The sequence below is a fragment of the Mirounga leonina genome, unplaced genomic scaffold, assembly GCF_011800145.1.
Source record: "Mirounga leonina isolate KUSES-001 unplaced genomic scaffold, KU_Mleo_1.0 Mir_168, whole genome shotgun sequence".
Lineage (NCBI taxonomy): Eukaryota > Metazoa > Chordata > Mammalia > Carnivora > Phocidae > Mirounga > Mirounga leonina.
This window is the reverse complement of record NW_023270426.1, coordinates 11,763,764-11,786,114: the sequence shown is the minus strand read 5'-3', so window position 1 is coordinate 11,786,114 and position 22,351 is coordinate 11,763,764. Positions and strand designations below refer to the sequence as shown.

The following is a 22,351-nucleotide window of genomic DNA, read 5'->3' as shown; positions in this document are numbered from 1 at the left end:
CCTGAACTGGAACTTGGACAGTAGGAATCTTCCCGAGGGAACCCCTGGCATTGATTAAATGAATATCTGGGAGGCCAGCTCTAAAACTTGGGGACTGGGAGAATGATAAAATCATTAACAGAGATAGAGAGGTCAGCCAGAAGGAAAGGCTGGGATGAAAGGGAAGGTGATCCCAAGGAGATGCCAAGAGGAAGAGGGAAAGGGTCGAGAAAGAGATGGGTAGGGAGAAATCAAGGGAAGGAGGGCAGGACATCAACATCCATTGAAGGAACGTGAATGGGGTTGAGCTCGAGGTGGCCACTGAATTTGTTCATTAGGAGAAGGTCATTGGCAAACCTTGGGAGACTGGTTTCATTGCAGCCCTAGGTGTAGAAGGACACTGAGAAGAGCGGAAAAGAATGGGTGTAGGCAGTACACTTCTTTGAAGAAGTGTGATTGATAATGTGTGTATGTTTTTAGTAAAGTTTACTGATAAAGTAAGGGATGAAAGTGTGCTATGCCTGCCACCAGGCAGTGAGACGAAATGATCAGCAAAACAGATGGTCTCTGCCTCAGGAAACCAGGAATGGGGAAGACAGATATTTGTCAAAGAAGTCCAGTTATTTATTTATTTATTTAAATTTATTTATTTATTTATTTTTTATTCTTATGTTAATCCCCATACATTATATCATTAGTTCTAGATGAAGTGTTCCATGATTCATTGTTTGTGCATAATACCCAGTGCTCCATGCAGAACGTGCCTTCCTCAATACCCACCACCAGGCCAACCCATCCTCCCACCCCCCGCCCCTCTAGAACCCTGTTTGTTTTTCAGAGCCCATCGTCTCTCATGGTTCGTCTACCCCTCCGATTTCCCCCGCTTCATTCTTCCCCTCCCGCTACCTTCTTCTTCTTCTTCTTTTTTTTCTTAACATATATTGCATTGTTTCATAGGTACAGATCTGAGATTCAACAGTCTTGCACAATTCACAGCGCTTACCAGAGCACATACCCTCCCCAGTGTCTATCACTCAGTCACCCCATCCCTCCCACCCCCCCCAACTCCAGCAACCCTCAGTTTGTTTCCTGCGATTAAGAATTCCTCATATCAGTGAGATCATATGATACATGTCTTTCTCTGTTTGACTTATTTCGCTCAACATAATACCCTCCAGTTCCATCCACGTCGTTGCAAATGGCAAGATCTCATTCCTTTTGATGGCTGCATAATATTCCATTGTGTATATATACCACATCAAGAAGTCCAGTTATTTAAATGCAAACTCTGGACAAGTGCTGTGAAGAAAAAATACAGGTGGCTATGAGAGACGAGGAGAGAGATCTAGTCTGAGGTGGGGTCAAGGAATGCATCCTGAAGAAATGAGCTGAGAGCTGAAAGGAAAGAGTGGGGGTGGGAGAAGCCGAGTGGAAGAGTCCGGAGTGGGCGGGTAGTTGGCAGGAGGCGGGGTTGGGGCTGGACATGCATGGCCTGATGTAGGTGCCCCAAAAAGTCTAGCGTTAAGGGGAGGCCTGCCTTTTTTGTGTTCTAGGGTGGATTAAAAAGGCAGATGATGGGTGTGAATGGCAGGGAGCTGCCAGCACATGCGGAAGGAAAATTGCAGATTTCAGGAGTTGTTTTTGTCCTATGCCAGGTTAATAATACAAGCCAGTGATTATTAACTCTAAATGCTGTTTTATTTTACTGAAGAGCTTGAAATAAATGTTTCCTGAGAACTAATATTCAGACCTGCAGTTTTCAGTAAGGGCGCCTTGTTTGGGGCAACAAATGTATTTCTGGAGAACTGTGGCTAATTCACATTTTTGTAAATTGACTAATTTTAAACACAGCAGGGAGTACGCTTTTTAAAGGAAACCTATGGTGCCTCCTTTTATAAAGTACAGAATCTTTTTGGAAAACAAATGTGTTTTGTAAATCTCTCCTTTAGTGGATGGGAAGAGTATGCTACTCTGCTGAGAGCCATGTATATTCATATATACTCAGGATTCGACAATGAGCAAAGAAGTTCTTTGAAAAACAAGAGCCGCTTCCCTTCAAATTCTTTGGCCTGTAAATATTTTAGTAGAAGACCCAATCTCTCCGTCATCTGGCTTATTTTTAGAGCGCTCACGGATATAAATAATCTCTGGTTTCATTTTAATTGAAGATCACAACTTCTTGAGAATCCTAAAGAGGTATTTTCAGAAGAATGGGGCAGATGTCTGTATGTTTCAAGATATGCACTTTTGTTTGTTCATGTTCTTCTTGAGGAGCTGCCCAGAAAAAAACAAAACAAAATCAAACCAAGAGCAGTGTCTTTGTGGAAAGAGACAGCACAGATTTCCTTGATGACTCATTCTCAGGTGGTTGATGTGAGAGCATTAAGGCAATGTGATTCTGATGTGGGATTGTGTTGTTGGGGCATCCAGGGTGATTTTTGACAGACATTACCTTGGAGATTGATTGTGATTTTTTTTTTTCTTGTTTTAGTCTTGGCTTCTAGGTCTACTTGATATGGAATTTATCTAGAGAAGAGGAATTTTTTTCAATGGCTCATCTTCCTCTGGGATTCATAGATTTCTAAGAAAGTTCTTATGTCTACTCTAGGTTTTGGTATGACAGGTATTTATGTTTGATGCAGAATAAAACAGAAAATACACTTAACCTTTATTCAGCCTGCATTATAAATGTATTCTGCAGGCTTTCAGCCACAGTGAATTATATTAATAACCTGTTATTGTAAAAATGTCAAGAGTATTTTCTGTCTCTTGGAATGATTATTTATCTGCTGAAAGTACAGTGTTTATCTTAACACTCTTGACAAGAAGAAGAAGGAAAAACGTGCCTTTTAGTGAAATGTTACTTTTTAAGCAGTTTTTTTTTTTTTTTTGAGATGAGTCCAAAAAATTGCTCCAGAGATGACATAGGGAAAATGTTTAAATGGTACATAGGAAATCACCCTTACCCCCATTTGATTATACAGAGAACCTATAGACTTTACTTACTCTATTTGTAGCTGCACTAACACATTGATCTCATTGTCCCTAAGTAGATTTGTCATTTAAAAAGAACAAATGAAATGCTCCATGTATGGAGAGGAAAAAAACCCAAAACCCCTTAATTTCCTTACCATCCATGTCTATCTGAGAGTACATTCTTTATGAGCACAACATAGAAAACACTTAAAGATTAGAGATGCTGAGATATCTTCATTGATTCTTGCCTGGGCGTGAATGCTGCAAAGAATTAACGTGAGAAGTTGCATGCTGGCAAACATCTATGGTCCCCTCGTTGGTGATGTTTGCTGGTGGTGGTAGAGATGTGTGGTACTGGATATTCATCTGGTGTTTTAGGTTAAATCACCAGGATAAACTTTGATTTCTTCTTATAGATAGTTGAACATTGTACACTTACTTATTTTTAATATTTAAAAAAAATCGCATGAGGATCTGAATTACTACAACAGCTCTTGGAGTGTCTTTTCTACTTTAGGCCCATTCTTTCCAAACCTTTCCTGTTTATTGTTGCCTGATTCCTATTTCTAGCTGCAATTTGTTGATTCTTTTTCTCAAGAACCCACGGTTGGTTCCTATTGCCTATGATGGTGGAGTATACATTTCAATCTAGCTTTCAGAGCTTCTGTGATCTCATTTTGCTTTGGTAATCCAACACAATCTCCACTTATTAAAAAATGAACCGTCTGAACCAGTTGAGAAGTCTCACTAGTACACTGGTCTCCCTCTGCCCATATACCCTATGTACATGCCTAAACTCTTATCTTTGCTCCTTCTGTTCTTCTAATTTTACTTCACTACTGAATGGCTTCTCTGTCCAGCCTACTTCTTGTCACCAGTGAACGCACACTTCGCCCTGGGTGTGCAGGAATGCCTTTCCCCATGATGAGGTCAAGATGTTGGTTTCTTAGCTATCTTATAGAGTCAAATGTTTTTAGATTTTATTTTATTATTTTATTTTTTTAAAGATTTTATTTATTTATATGGCAGAGAGAGACAGCGAGAACAGGAACACAAGAAGGGGGAGTGGGAGAGGGAGAAGCAGTCTTCCCGCCGAGCAGAGAGCCCGATGCGGGGCTCAATCCCAGGACCCTGGGATTATGACCTGAGCCGAAGGCAGACGCTTAACGACTGAGCCACCCAGGCGCCCTGTTTTTAGATTTTAGATCCTCTGGGGAAAGCAGCTGTAGCTTCTCTCCTTACTGGATATTGGGTTAGAGAGACCTTACTTTCCATAGAGTTTCACTAACCCAAGAAATTAAGAAAAGCCGCTGACATTTGAAGCTGGGAGTGATAGACTTGCATGGCAGGAGGGAGAGGAGGACCCTGGCACAGAGAGTTGTGGAGCGTTCTGGGAAAGAAGGAGTGAGGAGTGGGGTGGATACTCCTGGTGTTAGCTTTGGGAGGTGGATGAATGGTTGTGGGAAGAACAGAAGCAAAAGGAGGAGGGAGAGAATGAGCACGGTGCATGCAGAGTACATGGAGGACATCTGTGTTGAATGGAAAAGCCCAGCCCAGGAAGTCTGCCCTGGTTGGTATTGAGAGGGTAAAGTAGCTGATTGGAAGCCAGCACCCGATATCCCCCTACTACCCTAGCCACCCTACACTGAACTTCGTATGGCTTTGGAACAGTCACTGAAAAGTCCTTGAAGAACCACTTAACCTTTCTTCCATCCACGTCCGGGCCATGTTTGCTGTAGGAAAATTTGATAAGCTTGTAGCTAAACATAGAAGAAGCACTTTTTCAGCCTCAACTGCCAGAAGCTCCAGTTGAAATTCAAACTAGCTTACATAAAAATGGGATGTATTGTTTCATATATTCATTGGCTTCAAGTGTGACTTTAGTGGGCCCACATCTCTCTCCAGACCCAGTCTCCTGCCCTCTTTTGGTTCTTCTTCCCACTGTGTTGTCAGAACAAAGGGCCCCTCGAAGATCCAAGTTCACATTCACCCTATTTTAAGTTCCGTGGAAAAAATGTACCACTTCCTGATAGTTGCACAGCAGGATCTAGGGTTTTATCTGGGGGGCCATCCCTGGTCACTGGGCTTACCCCCAAACAATCACGGAGGGTGGGAGATTTGGCTCTTGGATCAGACTCTCTTCACTGGTAAGCCGAGTGAGCCAAGTGTGAGCTGAGTGTGAGGAAGGATAGTTTCCCAAGGTGAAGTCAGGATGTGGATGCAGGGCAGGAGGAAACATTAATACCCATCATACTCTTCTGCGGAGACATGACCGTTAGCAGCCTATCTCTTGGTGTGGATTACATGGCACAAGACTCATCTGGCTACAGAATAGGCAGAACTGGGGAGCCGGCAACGTGTAGCTCCCCAACTTCTTCCTCCCCATAGATTGCTGGGGACAAACCCTGTGTGGGGCAGGGAAAAAAAGTGGGTGGCCAAAGTCACGTAATAACCTTAGTGATTAGTTGAGCAACTACTTTGTGCCAGGTGCTAGTTATGTTACCTAATTTAATTCTTCCAATAGCATTATGTTTTAAGGATGGTTATGCTCATTTTAGGGATAAGAAGCGTAAAGATAAAAGAGGCTAAAAAGAAATGGCTTTCTTTTTCTAGAGTGCACTCTACGGTAATCTGTGTGTATTTGCTTGTATGCTGTCCGTGTCCTTCACTAGAATGTAAATTCCATGAGGGCAAGGACTTTGAAGGTCTGTCTTATTCACCACGGAGTTCCCAGTGCCTGGAAAAGTGCCCATGCAGCAATAGGTGCTTAACAAATACTCCTTAAATATTTGGGCAAATAATGACTTTTATAGTCTCCCCAAACCTTAGAAAATTAGCGATAGCCAAATACAGCAGACATTTGCAACTTTTATTGCTCATGTCATCAATTTCAAACCATTCTTGAGCTTTGCATTCTCCTTGACGTGTATCCGCCTCCTGCCCACCAGCCTGCAGCTCTTTTCCCAGAGAGCAGACCCTCTTCTCAAGCCAAGCAAACTTGCTGGCTAGCTATGTGGCCACACCAACGCATCCCCACCTGTCCATGACACCTCTGGAAACTCCTGCCCACTTCTGCTCTCCTCACTTATCTGGCTGTGCTCCCAGAAAGAAGCACGCATTGCTAAAGCCCTTAATATTGAAGATCCTGATTCCACTAAAAATGATCCTGAGGGGCCCCTGGGTGGCTCAGTTGGTTGAGTCGGTTTCAGCTCAGGTCATGGTCTTGGATCGAGCCCCAGGTCTGGCTCCGGACTCGATGCGGAGTCTGTGTAGGGCGGAGAGTCTGCGTGTGGATTCTCTCTCTCCCTCTGCCTCTGCCCCTTGACCAGCTCGCTCTTTCTCTCTCTAAAATCAATCAATCAATCAATCTTAAAAAAAAAATGACTCTGTGGCTGTCAAAGAGGGCTGTCCTTTGCGAAGATCAAGTAAGCTATATCTGTGCTGGTAATGGCAAAGCTTTGAAGAATTCCGAGCCAGGCTTTGTAGAGTTTTGACAGGGCAGGTAATTGCTATTAGATATTTAAAGAGACAAGGGATTAGATATTTGTGTGACTCCAAAGTGCAGAACTAAAACAAGGATGAAAACGATCGGGAACCAGATTTTAGATCAATATACAAAACAACTGTCAAGTAAGAATTTTGTCAGTGGGACAGGCCGCGAGTAGAGTTCATCATCACTGGAGGCATGTAAGCGTGTCACGGAGGGGATTCAAGCATCTGATGAGGGACCACACTGAATTACCGCATGTTCATCATGTCTAAGTTTACAGGTTGTCATGGTGATGGGCCATTCCCGGACTGTGGGGGCTTTGGGAAGGGCTGACATGTTATGCTATGCATACATAGGACATGAACTTTATTTCATAGTAAAGTTGAGAAGCTACCGTTAAGAATAAGTGTATGCGTGAAAGAGCCTGAAAAAGCAGGAATGAGAAAAAGAGAGCATGGGAAAGGGAGTGGAGAGGAGGTAGAGAGAGACAGAGAGAGAGAGAGAGATTGAGAGGAAGAGAGAAATGCATTCTTCATGCAGGGAACAGAAAAACACTTCAGCTTTCTGCTTTCGTTCTTCATTCATAAAGGACGTACATTCTTTGTATCCGCTTTAGCACCGCTCTCACAGCTATTGTGGGAAGACACAACCTTCCCTAAATGTGGGAAGGAAAGCCTGATTGCCAGGCTTCCTCTTTGGCAATCAGAACACCTGGGAGAGTGACATGATTTGTGACGGGAGAGGGATGGAGCCCGCGTCAGATGGGTAGGCCAGAGTCTGGCCTGTGTTGTGTTCTGTAACATTTAATACCGAGCTCCAGAGTACTTTGTAATCATTACCCGATCTGCACGGCCTCCCTGACAGGTAAGCTGTGCCACCCCCAATTTAGACACAAAACAATGGGGGTGATTGAAGACTCTGGGAGTTTCAGGGCTACAACCAGAAGCTTGGATGCCTTGGTTGTCGGTTTGATGCTGAAGTTCCTTGATTAACACTTTTCAAGCAGCAGGTCTTAAGTGGCACTGGTCCCCAGAGGGGTGCTCTGCCAACGGGGTGTGTCTGGCCCCGCGCTGGGACTGCTGATCCCATCCGGGCAGCTGGAGGACTCCCATGCATCTTTGAAGGTCATAAGGACCGCCGTCTCTCACTTTGTCCAAATGTCATTTGTTTGCTCAGAATGTTAATCCTGGGGTCTCTGGTCTGTGATTCTTAGAATGCTAACTTAAGCCTTCGTATGTTGATGTTATGTGTATGTGTGTATAAATCTGTGTATGTCTGTATGTGTGTGTGCATCTGCGTGTGTGTGTGTGTGTGTGTATTATACTATCCTTGCTTTACCTCTCCTTATGCTTTACTGCTTACTACTTCCAAAGACAGATTGAACTTTTTTCACTGTATCATTCTGCTAGCACCCTTCTGAATACTAATAAGAGAAAATTATTTTTCCTGGGAAAAATATTGCCGTGCATCCTGACATTTTTGGCAAGTCTTTTTCGACTCCTAATGGAAAGTTTTGATAAAATGAATTATCTTTTGTGCAGAGTTGTTTTCCTTTGTATTTTTCTGTGCCTACCATTCTTTCAGTTTTCTATTGAATTATTATTTTCTCTGTATTACTTTACAAGTTGTAATTGCTTTGTTATCAGAAAGACAGAGGTAGGTTCATTTTATCCTTTTATCACCTAACATCTTGGTGAATGAATTGTAGCACTCCTCATTACCATAGCTTTGTTCTGCTCGGTTTTTAATGATAATTGCCCTTGTCATTTCTTGTAATGTAAGCTATAGAAATCTTAAAGAAGAGAGACATTAACAAGTCAGAATATATTTTCAAATGAATTGATAAAGAAATTTCATGTTTCATTTAAAAGCATTAATTAAATGACAAGGAGCTCATGAAGTGAAATAAACAAAAGATGGACAAATGACATTGTCATAGCGAGTTCGAAGAAGGAAGCACATGAGCATGTGATTAACTGAGACAGAATATTATCTGCATGGGTCTGGTCATTCACACTCCCACCCCCCGACTTATAACCCTTTCCGATGCTTTTTTTTTTTTCCCTTTCTTATTTCTTTTTTACATGAGTGCTCCCCATCTTTGTCTTCTTTATATGCCAAACGTTTTTCTGATTTTGCACTTCTGGGTGATAGAACATACATTTGTGTGTTTATGCTCAGAATTGTTAACGCTGAGCTTAACAGGGGGCTGAACCTGTGCAAGCCAAGAGCCCCACATTGCCCTCTTCTGTCAGATAGGGGAATTGCCCATCAAACCAATCACGCCAAGTAAGGTGGAACCTGGGTGAGTACCTAGTGAAGGATGCAAGAGTTATGTACCTGTGTGATGGAGTTGTTCTGTGAAGTGGAGATCAAGGAGCAGTTGAGCAAGGATCTTCTTCCTCAAGTTGATTATACGGTGAATTTCTATGGAAATTGCCTACTTTGCAAGCAGAATCCAACTTTTTCCATCTTTGATTTAACTCTTCTGCTACATAAAATACGTCACTCTTGCCAGTTTCTGAGCTAGTCCAGTTCCAGGACCTTACTTTGGAGAAGAGGTAGGAACCCCCATCCTATGTTCCTTTTGCGATTTTGACCAAGGTGAGAACATACTTGCCCCGTCTAATCAAGATAAAGTGTAGTGTATTTTCTGAAAAAAGCCAAGGGAAAGTATCCTAGAACTTACAAGAGCCTAGACTTGAGCACATTTGTAATTTTCTGATCCACACTCTGCTCTGTCTAGTTACAGATGAAATTTGGCAATGCTCCTTCTAGCCTGAAGTAGATGGGTGTTTTAACTACTTCCACATTCTAAATCCTATGCGAAGTCTCTTGCCAGGACCAGGGGAAGTCGTTATCTACTCAAAATGGGAAGTGTTGATAAAGTGCATTATCTTTTGTGCAGTCGCTTTCCTTTGTATTTCTCTGTGGGCATCCCCCCTCCCCCACCAATTCTCTCAGTTTTCTATGAAATTAATTATTTCCTCTGTATTCCTTTATAGGTTGCGGTTGCTTTGTTTGTAATCGCTTTCTGCTAGAACGTGCTTCCTGGTTTTCTCCTAACCCTTTTTTCTCCCAACCTGTTCCTTACCCACAGGTAAACAGATCAGCTCCTTCTGAGTCAGGAAGATATTTTCATGTTGGCTCATCATGATTCTTCTCCCGGTCCTCCTCACCTGTAAGTAAATCTCCCTTGCATTCAAAACTGTACTGATACTGTCATGAGTGTTAGTGCTATTACGGTGAAGAACATTTACTTTTCCATCTCTAACACCTAGCGTGGCGTCTCATGCATATTAGGGCCTCAAGAAATGTTTGTTGAATAAATGAATTGACGATATACAAGGTATTTATTTGGACTCAGATGAAAGAGCTAACAGGTTAGAGCTGTGGGCCCCAGGAATTCCTGTCCTCACACTTGACCTTTTCCCTCAAACTTGCCTGGAGCTTATTCATGAGATGTTTCAGACTTGTTTAACTTTTTGATGATGCATAGCAGTTCTAGCTAACATCTGGAGATGGTAGGGGACATGTGGTCCAAGTCAGAGCCAACTTTCCCCATAGCCTGGTGGTAATAAATTATTTCCTTGTGGTAACCAGAGGCAGACTCATACTCCAGTCTGGGCCTGGTTCCTTGTTTCTGTTTCTTGTTTGAGGGATCCCTCCATCTCTGCTCACGTACAAAGCAGAGATGGTGGTTGAGCCCGCTGGTTGAACAAGACATTGAATTTCACTCTCTTGGTTCTTTGTTATGGCCCACAACCTCCCCACTTCTTAGGTACCTTGAAGGAAGGATGATCCCAAACCACATTCCTAGAGTTTTACATCTTCAAAACTACTCCTTTTTTTTTTTTTTCCCCCACTGATGGATATGCTCTTCCAGTTAATGTTTGCAATTAGAATCTAGATATTCTGGGGTGCGTGGGTGGCTCAGTTGGTTAAGCGGCTGCCTTCAGCTCAGGTCATGATCCCAGGGTCCTGGGATTGAGTCCCGCATCAGGCTCCCTGCTCGGCGGAGAGCCTGCTTCTCCCTCTCCCTCTGCCTGCCTCTCTGCCTACTTGTGCTCTCTCTCTCTATCTCTTTCAAATAAATAAATGAAATCTTTAAAAAAAAAAAGAATCTAGATATTCTGATTCCTAACCTAGTGCCATTTCCATATTATAATACTTTTGAAGATTTAGTGACTTTCAGAAATATGCAACTGACTCAGTGATAATGTGGTATTTAATTATTAGTCATCCTGACACTTGATTGTATTCTATATCCAATTTCTCTCTTTTCAATAATGGCTGGAAAACTTATAAGAATTGTCTCTCTATATTTTTGCCATTTCATCCCCTTGACCTCTTCTTCCAGGCTTTTGCAATCTGGCTTTTCTATCACCTTTTGTCAGACTGTAATTGTCCCAGAAATGGATAAGCCCAGTGGTTTTCCTGAGAGCTCTCTTCCTGGATCTTTCTGCAGTCCTAGAAGCTGATGTTCACTTTTCCCTTCTGGTAACATCAAAGACATGGCACTCTCCAGATGATACTGTTATATTTCAGTAATTCCTTTTTAAAAAAAACTTTTCAACTCTAAAACATTTCAAATATCTACAGGAGAAGCAAAAATGGTATAATAAATCCCTGTTTACCTATCAGCCAGTTTCAATAATGGTCAACACTTTGCTGCTTTGATTTTCTTATCTCCCCATACTTTATTTTTAAGGGGATTAAAGCAAATCTCAGACTGCATATTATTTGAATTATAAATAATTCAGTGTGTATCTCTAATGTAAAAAACCTAAAAAAAAAAAAAAAAAACAACAACCCTGATGGCATTAGCACATCTAAGCATTAATGATAATTCCTTAGAATTACTCAGGAATCAGTCTGAATTCAGTTCCCCTATTCATGCCGTCTATTTTGGAATAGGAATCATTTGTATGTTAGAATTTTACTCATACTGAATCTGGCTAATTGTATCCTTGGGTGTTTTCAATATGTCCTTCCTTCTCTCCTCCAAATTATATATAGAGGAGCACTCTCCCCTGGAGTACAATTCAAACCACAGATGTAATTTAAGGTATTCTAGGGCGCCTGGGTGGCTCAGTCAGTTAAGCATCTGACTCTTGATTTTGGCTCAGGTCATGATCTCAGGGTCATGGGATCGAGCCCCGAGTTAGGCTCTGTGCTCAGCCAAGAGTCTGCTTGAGATTCTCTCTTTCCCTCTCCCTCTGTCCCTGCCCCCACTCTCGCTCTCTCGCTCTCTCTCTAAAACCAATAAATAAATCTTTTAAAAAAAGGTATTTTAGATATTGCTAAATCCTCCCGCTCCAAGGGATTGTACCATTTTTGCATTTCCCCCAGCAACATGTGAGAGCCCTGATTTCCTTAGAGCCTTGCAAACAGTACTCTCAACTGCCAGGCATGGGGTTTTCTGTCAGCCTAACCAGTGAGAAATAGCATCTTGGTGTAGTTTTAACTTTAAGAGGACTGTTTGATCTTTGAGTGTGGTGTAATTGAAAGTTGCAAGTGTTTTTTCCCAGGTCCTTCCTGTGTAACCTTCTCCCCTTGGCTTTTCCTTCTTCTCCTTCCAATGTGCAGCCTTGTTTCATGGCTCTGCTGTCACATTGCTGATTATCCTCTGAGCTCATCCATCAAGAACTCAACGTGCTTCTCTTCATACTGTGAGTTCTTCAAGAGGGGGGCTCAGGTTCTATTAATTTTTGTATTTCTAGCCTCTGATGCTGTGGTTAACTCATATGGGATGTTTGATATGTTGATTGTTTCAACCTCTATGCTGTGATGTGCACAATTTATTTCTAATCTCTACTTGTATATCTTCTTGTTCATGGTGTTCTTACCGCCTGGATTTCTCCCCCTTTTTATTCTCTAGATCAGAACCCGTTGAAATTTTACCTACCTTTCAAGGCTCGTCTGTGCTGTTTACTCTACAAAAGCTTTTCTGATTTCCTTTAGGTGATTTTTCCTTTCTTTGAAATCGTTTATACTTTGTATCTCTTCTGGGTCCTTGCTGTGTGACCCCTTCCCCTGCCTTTGCAGAGCCTAGTACCCAGGCTGAAAGAAAAGGATAGTTGATGAATTACATGAAATATGAATGATGTGTTCTTTCTCTATTTTACATAGTTGGTTTATCTTGCCTATTTAAGTTCCTATCATAAGTTTCTTGAAGGCTCATCAAATCAGACTCAAAGATGGGATATATTTTAAGCACTCACTTAATTTCTTGTTAAAAAAATTAACTTGTTTTAAAAATAGACTATAATAATTTCAGTGTTAGTTGCAGGACTGGTGGATGTTATTTCAGAGAGGAGAACCCACAGGGCAGAGCTGGGAGAGGAATGATTTCTGGCCTGAGCTCAGACATCATTAGTAGGTCAGTAACTTCACCTAGAGAAGTCAGTCACCTGAGTAAGTTACTGCAACAGTCTGAAGATGTTGGTTTTCTTTTTCTTTTTTCCCTTTTTTGGGGAGTACATGCAAAATTCATTTGCAGAATATTAAGTTACTTGATTGAATATTGAGTTACATTACTTGATTTATTGAACATTATTTTCATTGGGCTTTATAAGGCTCCTTCTTGTTTTCATTACTCATTTAATTACTCCTTATCTCAGAGCCCCACCCCATTTCTGCCTACCCTGTCAACACTTACTTGATCATATTTGACATGTGTCTTCAGGTATCCATCCTTATCAAATAGATAGGGCTCTGTGTGTGACTTTGGGTTTGGCCCTGTGGCTGCTTTAACCACTAAGATGAGGGAGAAATGACCATATACCAGATTCCAGTCTAGGCAATCAAGAGGACTGGATGTTTTCATTTGTTTCTTGTGCTATCATTGTCACCAAGACAAGCGTCCTGGTGGCCTTAGGAGGGGATGACTACTGTTTTCAGAGTGTTGGTTTTGAAACTCTTATCTTATTTCTTAAGACATTTTGCATGTTGCGATGATGTTGGGCATCAATAAACAAAATATGACCTGGAAGCAGTATAACATAGCATTCCCTGGAAATACTGTCATTACAATCACTTAGGGAATCTACTAAAAGTGAAGATCTTTTGGCTCGTCCAGACATTCTGTATCAGAAACTTTATGGTGGGGCCCAGGAATATGTGTTTTAAAAGACATAGCCAGTGATTCCGATACATGTGGTTCTTGGATCCATTTTGAGAAATATTAATTCTGTTCTCTATAATATAATGGGATAAATACATAAGTGTATGAAATGTGTCCATCATCTGTCCATCACCAATCTATGTTGAACATATTAACTTTGTTTAAAAAAAAGATTCGGGCGCCTGGGTGGCTCAGTTGGTTAAGCGACTGCCTTTGGCTCAGGTAATGATCCTGGAGTCCCGGGATCGAGTCCCGCATCGGGCTCCCTGCTCGGCAGGGAGTCTGCTTCTCCCTCTGACCCTCCTCCCTCTCATGCTCTCTGTCTCTCATTCTCTCTGTCTCAAATAAATAAATAAATAAATAAATAAATAAATAAATAAAAGAAAATACAAGCTTATAGCCTCATGGAGATTTAAAAATGAACTTCAAACTGACACTGTGTAAGAGATAAGAGATGTCTTGCTTAAAGATGCCAGTTCACCAGTGATCTCGACCACTCTGTCCACAGACTGGGTTTATCTGCTTCACATCTCCCTCTGTCATGGAGAACTCTTCTCTCTGGCTTTTATCATGAACTCCCAAGTTACCAAACACAGTCCACATCGATTAGTCCACTGGACATTGCTGGTGTATGTGTAGGTCAGCTCGAAGACGGAACAGATGGTGTGACTCCAGAGGTGCTTAAGGCCTCTTGGCCCTGAGCTGTTTGTCCCATTGACTCAGTCACAGGACCCAGGGATGCCCACAGTGTGGAGGGTTCCTGTTAAATGCATCTGCTATTTGGGAAGGGCTAAACTCTCCTTTCCAGTCAGCGATAGCTTTGGCTGAAATACTTTCTCAGATCTTTAGCTGGTCACCCCAGACTTGGGGTAATGGGCAGTTTTGACAAAATAGGGACCAAGAAATATCAAGAATGTGGGTCATTTCATAGGACGCTGTGTGTACCTGAACACAGTGAGCAAAGGCAGGACTGACAAGAAAGGGGATTGGGTATTCCTCTAGACCTACTTTTATTTTGCAGTTTTTTTCCCTAGGGAAAAGAAGCCTTCATTTATAATGGTGGACTCTCCTATTTCTTTTAATGAATGTGTATGTTCGGCTGAGTAGTGCTCATACAGTTTTCAAATGTTGAAAGCTTTTGGGCTAAGGAAGAGTCTTTAGGTGACAATTATTATTTTAATGCTAAAATTAAATAAGGAACCAGTAATTTTGCAGGGAAGCATGCCTCATTTGCATGTTGATTAAAAAGTATCTGTGAAGATTGGGGCGGGATTTGAACAAATAAGCTTTGTGTGTAGGTCATATATTTTTCTTCTGGTAAGAATTGGGAAATATCCTTTGTCTGTGAAGGATTTGGAGTAGTTGCAGAGAGAATTGATCATTTAAAAAATCTTACTGAATCTCAAATTGCCTCCCCAGCTTTGTTCTTATCCATGCTAGTGTGTACCCAGGAGTGTATTCACTGGGTATGTTCATGAGCTTATTTTTCTCTAAAGCTACCAACACAAAACCAAACAAAACACAAAACAAAATACGCTTTCCCCAAACCTGTCTTCTACTGTTATACGACATTCATTTTAGTTAGAATTAAATCTTTTGTACACGTGCCAAGAGTTATTGTTGTCAGTCTCCTTCAAGCTTGGATACACTGTGATTTGTAAGGTTTGGGCGTCTTTCCCCTTTGCACTTGGGCATTGTAATTATAATCATGTAGTATCTGACAGGAGCTGCCCAAGTCAGTTGTGAGGATTCCTTTGTGTGGTTAGAGGATATCCTGATATCCCTTGTTACTCTTTTTTTTTTTTTTTGTCACCTAACAAATGTGCTTTTCCTTGTCACTTGTGATTTTTCATCCTTTTTGGTCATATCATTAATGCTATCTAAAATTCTATTTAGGACCCTATTTCGCTCACAGCCATCACAAATATAATCAGGATTTTCGTGTGGAAGCTGATTGGATATTTGAATCTCGCTTTTTATCCACACTGCCCATTCATTAAACAAACAAACAAACTTAGTGTTCAGTTAGGCCCCTGGAACACCAACTTGCTTCACTAATGTGATTTGATTGTGATTAAGGTTACAGATTCAGCGAGCCCTCTCTGTCCTGGTCAGGTGCTCATCTCTATGTTTACCCAATGTCGGCTCTTTCAAGCACTAAACATCCCTTGTGAGCCATTTAAAGCTAGATGTCATTGAGAGAGGGGCACGGTTTTTCCTTTAACGATATTTTCTTTTCTTTTTTTTTTTTAAGATTTTTTATTTATTTATTTGAAAGAGAGAGAATGAGAGAGAGAGAGAGCACATGAGAGGGGGGAGGGTCAGAGGGAGAAGCAGACTCCCTGCCGAGCAGGGAGCCCGATGCGGAACTCGATCCTGGGACTCCAGGATCATGACCTGAGCCGAAGGCAGTCGCTTAACCAACTGAGCCACCCAGGCGCCCCAACGATATTTTCAAATGTAACTGAAGTTGAAGCCCTTGGGCTTCTCATTTTGATGGAGAAATAGGAGCTCGAATATGTTAGCTGTCTAAAAGGGGCCCTTAACCAGAGACAGCTGACTTGATCATTGTTTTTCTTTTATTGTTGTGTGAATGATGGGAAGGGAAGGGGAATGGAATGGATATGTTTTAGCTCTTTTTTGACCAGAGCTTATTCAAAAGGCACTTGAACATCAGGAATTACATAGAACACTACTCGATGGGATATTGTTTGTTATGGTAATATTAGCCAAAAGTGATTTAGGTTGTGGAGTATGTGCTTTCCTTTTACTAATTAGCAATTGCCTTAATGTTCTGGATCCTTTCGTTCAGGGGTGGGCAAACTGTATCCCCTGGGCCAAATACTGCCCACAGCCTGTTTTGTAGATACGTTTTATTGGAACACACCCACGCCCATTCATTTGTGTATTGTCTCTGGTAGTTTTCATGCTACAATGGCAGAGGGGAGTATGATCCACACAGCTGAAAATATTTACCCTCCGGTCCTTTATAGAGAAAGTTCGCTAACCCACGCTTGGATTGAATCAAGCATCTTCGGGGTGTAGTAGCCTGGCTGGGGTATTTGCCTCTTTTGATCATTTATTTGGGAAAGCTGGTGAAAAGATGTTTACCATTTGCTCCACATTTTGTGTCTTGGAACACACAATTTATTTTTAGAATGAGTTAATTTTTATCCAAGGATTTATTATTTGAATCTATGAAGAAATAGTCATTACAATGTGTTGCATTTCTCAACAGATACAGGGGTATAATCATATGTGCAAATTCTATGGGGTGTGTGTGTGAGAGAGAGAGAGAGAGAAAGGAAACAGGATAAAAGATGTTTTTTGTTGGTTTGTTTGTTTCAGTTCCTATACATTTCTTTTGAGTTATTTACATTGGCTGTTTTACTCTTCAGTCAGTTTCTTGCAAGATTTAAATCTGCTGCCCGCTCCTGATTATGGCCCTGACTTCACTCAGCATTTGGAAAAAGGAGACAGTTGGCTTGGCTTAATATTTAAGTTTTGGTGAATTTGTTCTTATGTATTTGTTTTTGTCCAAGTAATATAGACCCAAGGTAAGAAATCAGGAATACAGACGAGCTTATGATGAGGAGGGAAACCGTCCTGCCTTCTTCCTCACATTCCCAGGCTCATTTCCACCAGCATCTCTTTGAATCATTAAAAAGAAATTCTGGTAGTTACTGAAAAAAATCCACCCACCTCTATTTCTTAATTTAATGACCTTGGACAATTTCCCCTTACTCCCTGCTGTGAGAGATGATGCTTTGACTCCCTCACCCTTTTCCTTAACTTCGGTGGTTACATTAGTATTCTCAGTTTTCCTTTCGGTTCTTTTCATAACTTTAGAAAATGTATCAATAATCCTATCTCTTGTTCCCTCTACGTTAGTCAATTGACTTGATTTTGCTCTGGGATGAAAACGTTAAGTCCTTTCACTCTCTCGCCTGCCTCTTCTTTACATTTTTTTTTCTTCCCACGTTCCTTCAATTTAATTTTGGCTTTTATATTGTCAAGGTTGATAACATTTACATTCTGTCCTGCAATTACAACCGTACTTTCTGTGCTCTCTGACTATGTTTGTTGCCTTGGAGGCTAAAAATAATCAATCTCTTATATTACTATAAGTATGTAATTATTTTTTACTGCCGAGACATGTAGTGTGCTAGGATTCCATTTCTTTTCTTCTGGATTCTATTACATGCCCCCAGGCCCCTCATCAGGGTGAAATGGAATCTTCCTTTGTATCTCTGTGTCTTTTTATAGGATTTCTGTTAATCAGACTCTGGCCAACCTGGATTGATTTTATATGTCCCTTATCTTTTTGCTCCCATTTTCAGTGTCTTCGTCCTTTCTGCTCTATCGTCCAAAGGATGTCTCAACTTTATTTTCTATCCATTTTATGGCATTTAAAAATTTTGGCAATTGGTCCTCCTGCTCTTTTTACTTGTGCTTTCTGGAGAATTCCACGATTAACTTCCTGCTTCAGCCCTCCCTTCTGATCATGGTTTGAGTGATGGCTCCCTCTGCTTCCATGTATACGTAGAACCATTCATTCCCTACTCTGTCATCCAGAAATCTGCAAAAATATCTGGTCCATTGATGTCCCATATGTTCTCAGCACTTTTATGAATTTACTTCCTTGTGTCTTTTTTAACTGCCATTTTAATGAGTTTCAGAGGAGAAGAGGCAAAGGCATATGCAGAGTCTACCATCTTGAACTTTATTACTTTAAATTCATATCTCACTGTAGTTTTTTCTTTCCTTTAAGAAGCATGGACTATTTTAGAGTTTATAATAAATAACCCACCCATTTATCTGGCATATTTACATTTTCTTTTATTCTTTCAAGCAGGCCAACAAATTTTCCTCAAAGATTTGGTTATAAATCAGGTTCTTATAAATGCAGTAAATGCACAGTTGAATTTTTCCTTTCTATAATTTCTCTTTCTTCAAGTCAGTTTTATTTTAAACTTTTCTACATACTTATGTATTCTATAAACTCAGAGTTTTGAAGTTTAAGATCCTACATCATTTTTAACATGGCATTTGTATTTAAATTTATTTCCCACCATAAATCAACCATAGACTCCATATGCATTCAATTAGTTATATAGTTTCTTATGAACACAATAGGCTCATGCTCCCTGTGTCCTTTTCTTCTTTTCCTCATGGTGATTTGCTTTTCTAATGAACTTCCCTTCTGGCATGTTTTTGTACTTACAGATCATTTCCCATTTCTTTTCCTCAGAGAAGAGTTAAGCGGGAAATCAGACACTTTTTCTCCCAACCTCTTATCTTTAAGACATGTTGTGTGTGGATAGAGAGTGCACCTATGATTTTATTTTCATCAGATGCCTTCCTACAGTCCATTTATTTGTTTTGTTTGTTTGCTTGCTTGTTTGTTTGTTTTTAAATGCCACTGCTGTGGACGGAACTGTTTCCTCCCAGAACTCAAAGGTGGAAGGCCTACCCCTCAGTGTGACTGTATTCGGAGCGGTGCCTTTGCAGAAGTCATTAAGGTTAAATGAAGTTGTAAGGGTGGGGCTCTGATATGAGAGGATTCGTGCCTGCATAAGAAGAGACATCGGAGAGCTCCCTCTCCCTTTCTACCATGTGAGGACACTGTGACCAGATGGTCATTTGCAAACCAGGAAGAGAGCTTTTCCCAGTAACCGAACTGGTTGGCACCTTGATCTTGGACTTCCTAGCCTCCAGAACGGTGAGAAATAAATTTCTCTTATTTAAGCCACCCAAGGTATGGAGTTTTGTTATGATGGCCCACGCTGACCAACACAGAGCCTGCCAGGGTTCTGAGTTGTTTTCTACATCTCTATTCCCTTCTGTTGCATAGACATTGACTAACTAGTGCCTTCCATTCCCCTCTTCCACCCTCTACTCTTCCCTCATGCGGGTTAATGAGCATTGTGGCCCTTTCCTCAGATACCCCGGACCCCACTGTAGGTGCTTCCTGCTGGGAGCACTTGGTTACAGTCAGTTTTCTCAGGTGAGGCCCCTTCAGGCATTTCATGCCTGGTTACTACTCCCCAAGGTGTCGCCTGGCCACAGAAATTTCTAATTTATTTCTACTCAAGTCTGAACAAATGCCGTGCTCCCTTCTTGCCCTGTAATGATTGTCCCTGCCATGGCATGTCCCTCATGGCATGTCCCTCAATAGGCAAGAGGCTGCCTGTTGAATTTCCCCCAAATCTAGGAATTAGTGCTAATTTCTGCCAAGAATTTTCTTGCACTCAGCTTCAGTGGTGGCATAAGCCTGGTCTCTGATATACTCACCAGGAAGCCATCTGCTGGTGAGAAGCCACTTCCCTTCCCACGGGCCAAGGACCTATGGGAGGTAGAAGGGGGGAGCATTATGTCACCACCTTCTCCACTTCTATAAATTCCCTTTAAATAAACTCCTTCATGAATCTCTAGCCTTCTCTTATGTGGGCTGGAAGTGGGAGATGGACACTGATAGGCAAGTTCTGCCACCTTTAATAAGTCTTATGAGAATACTCTAACATTTCTGCTTAGAAAGAGCACTTTCTCCTCTTCTAGTGTCTTCAGATCTGATGCTTCAGCCAACATGGCACAATTGCAGGGAAAAAAAGTCCCATTTAGCATCTTGTTACACCGCTTTGATCATTAACATTTGTTTTCACCAACGCTAGTCCTTCTTTCTCAGTCAGAAGTAGTCAATGGAATGGAAGGGGGGAAAGAGAAGTTCCCTTCTATAGAAATTCTACCTCAAAGTGAGTTCATTCATTCGTGTGGAGAGGTGAGTATTTCCCTAGTGTCCTTGGTGCTGTCCTCTGCACAAGGGGCTATTTACTGTGTATGGTGTGTTTCTTCTCTACCAGAAAATGGCCATGTCTCCTCCCACCAAGATCCCCAGCACATAGCAGAGAACATAAATTATAACTGGGACTCTGTTAATGTTGGTTGAACAATTGACTGTGAGCTGATTGGTTTGCTGTGAAGGGGAGCTTGACATGAAATGGCCATTTGAATTTGACAATTCCTAAAGCTCTGAATTGAAGATGCATTTGTGGGAAGAATAAAGCTGTCCTGAATTTAAGTACTGTGAAGAGGAAGGCCCTGTCTCTATGGGCAGAGAGGAATTCAAAAGGATAATCACTCTCTCCCCACCTCTAGTTCGCTTCCTCAAATCTTCTAAATTTAGAAAAATTCTAAAGTCCCTTGGACAATTGTGTTAATCCTGAAAGAAGCAGTTTATAAACTGGCAAGGAGTGAGGGCCGGGAAAATACCTTTACTTACCTACTAAGATACTTCGGAGAATCACTTAACATACTATTGAAGGCACAAATCCATCTGTGGTCCCTGCTTTAAAGACCTGAAATCATGTTCTTTAGGTGGGAAAACTTTTCCATTTAAGGCTGTGTACATTCTGCTGATGCAAAATCGACAAGTTTGGCAGCCTCTTTTGATGAACGTGTGGCAGAATATTATTTTCCATGGTAACAGATTTTTGTGGCACGAATAGGGGATTGACTTTGCAGTAGGTTCAAGCAGAAGTACGTGTTGACTCTCAGGAAATAAGCTGTTATCTAAATTCAACTATTTGGGGCAGGTACAAACCCAACAGAGAAAATTGCATTCTGTATAGGACATGGGTGTATTCAGTTTGCTCCAGCTTAAAAAGTCTCCATGTGCAGAAACCGAGTTCAAACAGTGTGTTGGGAGAAAGGATCAGAGGAAGAGCAAGTGACAGATAGACAGAGACTGAGAGGGTCTCTGCGAGCAATGACCGTGGGACGGGAACAAGTCAGAAGTGCCTCTGCTTAAGAATGTTGAAGAAAACCGACATTGTTGGCTGGTCGCACCCCTACCCCCACAGTATCGAAAGGACAGCAGCATGGCAATCTGCTGTGTATGTAAATAAAAAAGTTGAGGAAAGACGTGTACTCAGCATGCTCTTAAAGCATCTGTTCTAGTAAAACACTTGAAAATCATCATGCGCTAACAGGAGAAAAACAGCTGTGTGGGAATCAGTAGGCTCCACCATACGCATGCCTGGAATATATATACTATAAAATCTTCCAAGATGGGGCCCTGGGGCGTTTGGATCAGTGGCCAGACTATTGATTATGTGTAATTTTACTGAGAGCTGTTGTTATGTCGCTGTGCAGAATATACTGTGCCCGGAGTCCCAGGGAACGCTTCTCCTCATGGATGTGTTACTTAGAGCCTTTTACATCAACTCTTTCAAAGGCATATATGAGCAAAAATTACCCTCAAGGGAAGGTTTTGAGGCACCAAGTGGTGATGTTTCTGCAGCTGAGTCATGGAGGTGACTTGGTGCTTAACTCAGGGCTTCCTGCTTCCCCCTTGCACTAACTTGTACCCCAAAGTTTGATCCTGTTCTTTATCCCTTGTTTTTGGTCGACTCGCTCCAGTATGATCAGATTTTCTTCTTTGTAGAGACAGAGAGGCTACTTAGGCTCCAAAGGTCTAGCCCATATGGATCTCAGTACTGGGTCTCTTTTCTCATCCCATCCCGGGTGGGAGAAAACCCTTTCCATTCCCCAGATGGTAGAAAATGTGTTATATAAGTAGAATAAACTCTCTGTTTATTCCTCCCTGTATCTTTCAAGATTTTGTTTCTGGAAACACTCACTATTGAAATTAATTAGCTTCTAAATTAGTAACCCATCGCTTATGTACTATAATTGCACTTAGTGCTTCCAAAAAAAAAAAAAATCATTTGAAGTTAAAAAAAAATGTGGGTCAGCTCTCATCCTCCAGATGTTGATGATGT

At 41.4% G+C, this 22,351-nt stretch overlaps 1 long non-coding RNA gene across 2 annotated transcripts in view; it reads left to right on the top strand.

The window, feature by feature from the left end:
- Nucleotides 1-22,351, top strand: part of LOC118016583 — a 452,221-nt gene that overhangs the window by 164,977 nt on the left and 264,893 nt on the right. For both annotated transcript variants that reach the window (XR_004680865.1, XR_004680867.1), the window contains exon 3: nucleotides 9,546-9,626. This is a non-coding gene — a long non-coding RNA (uncharacterized LOC118016583). The remainder of the gene's footprint in view (nucleotides 1-9,545; nucleotides 9,627-22,351) is intronic.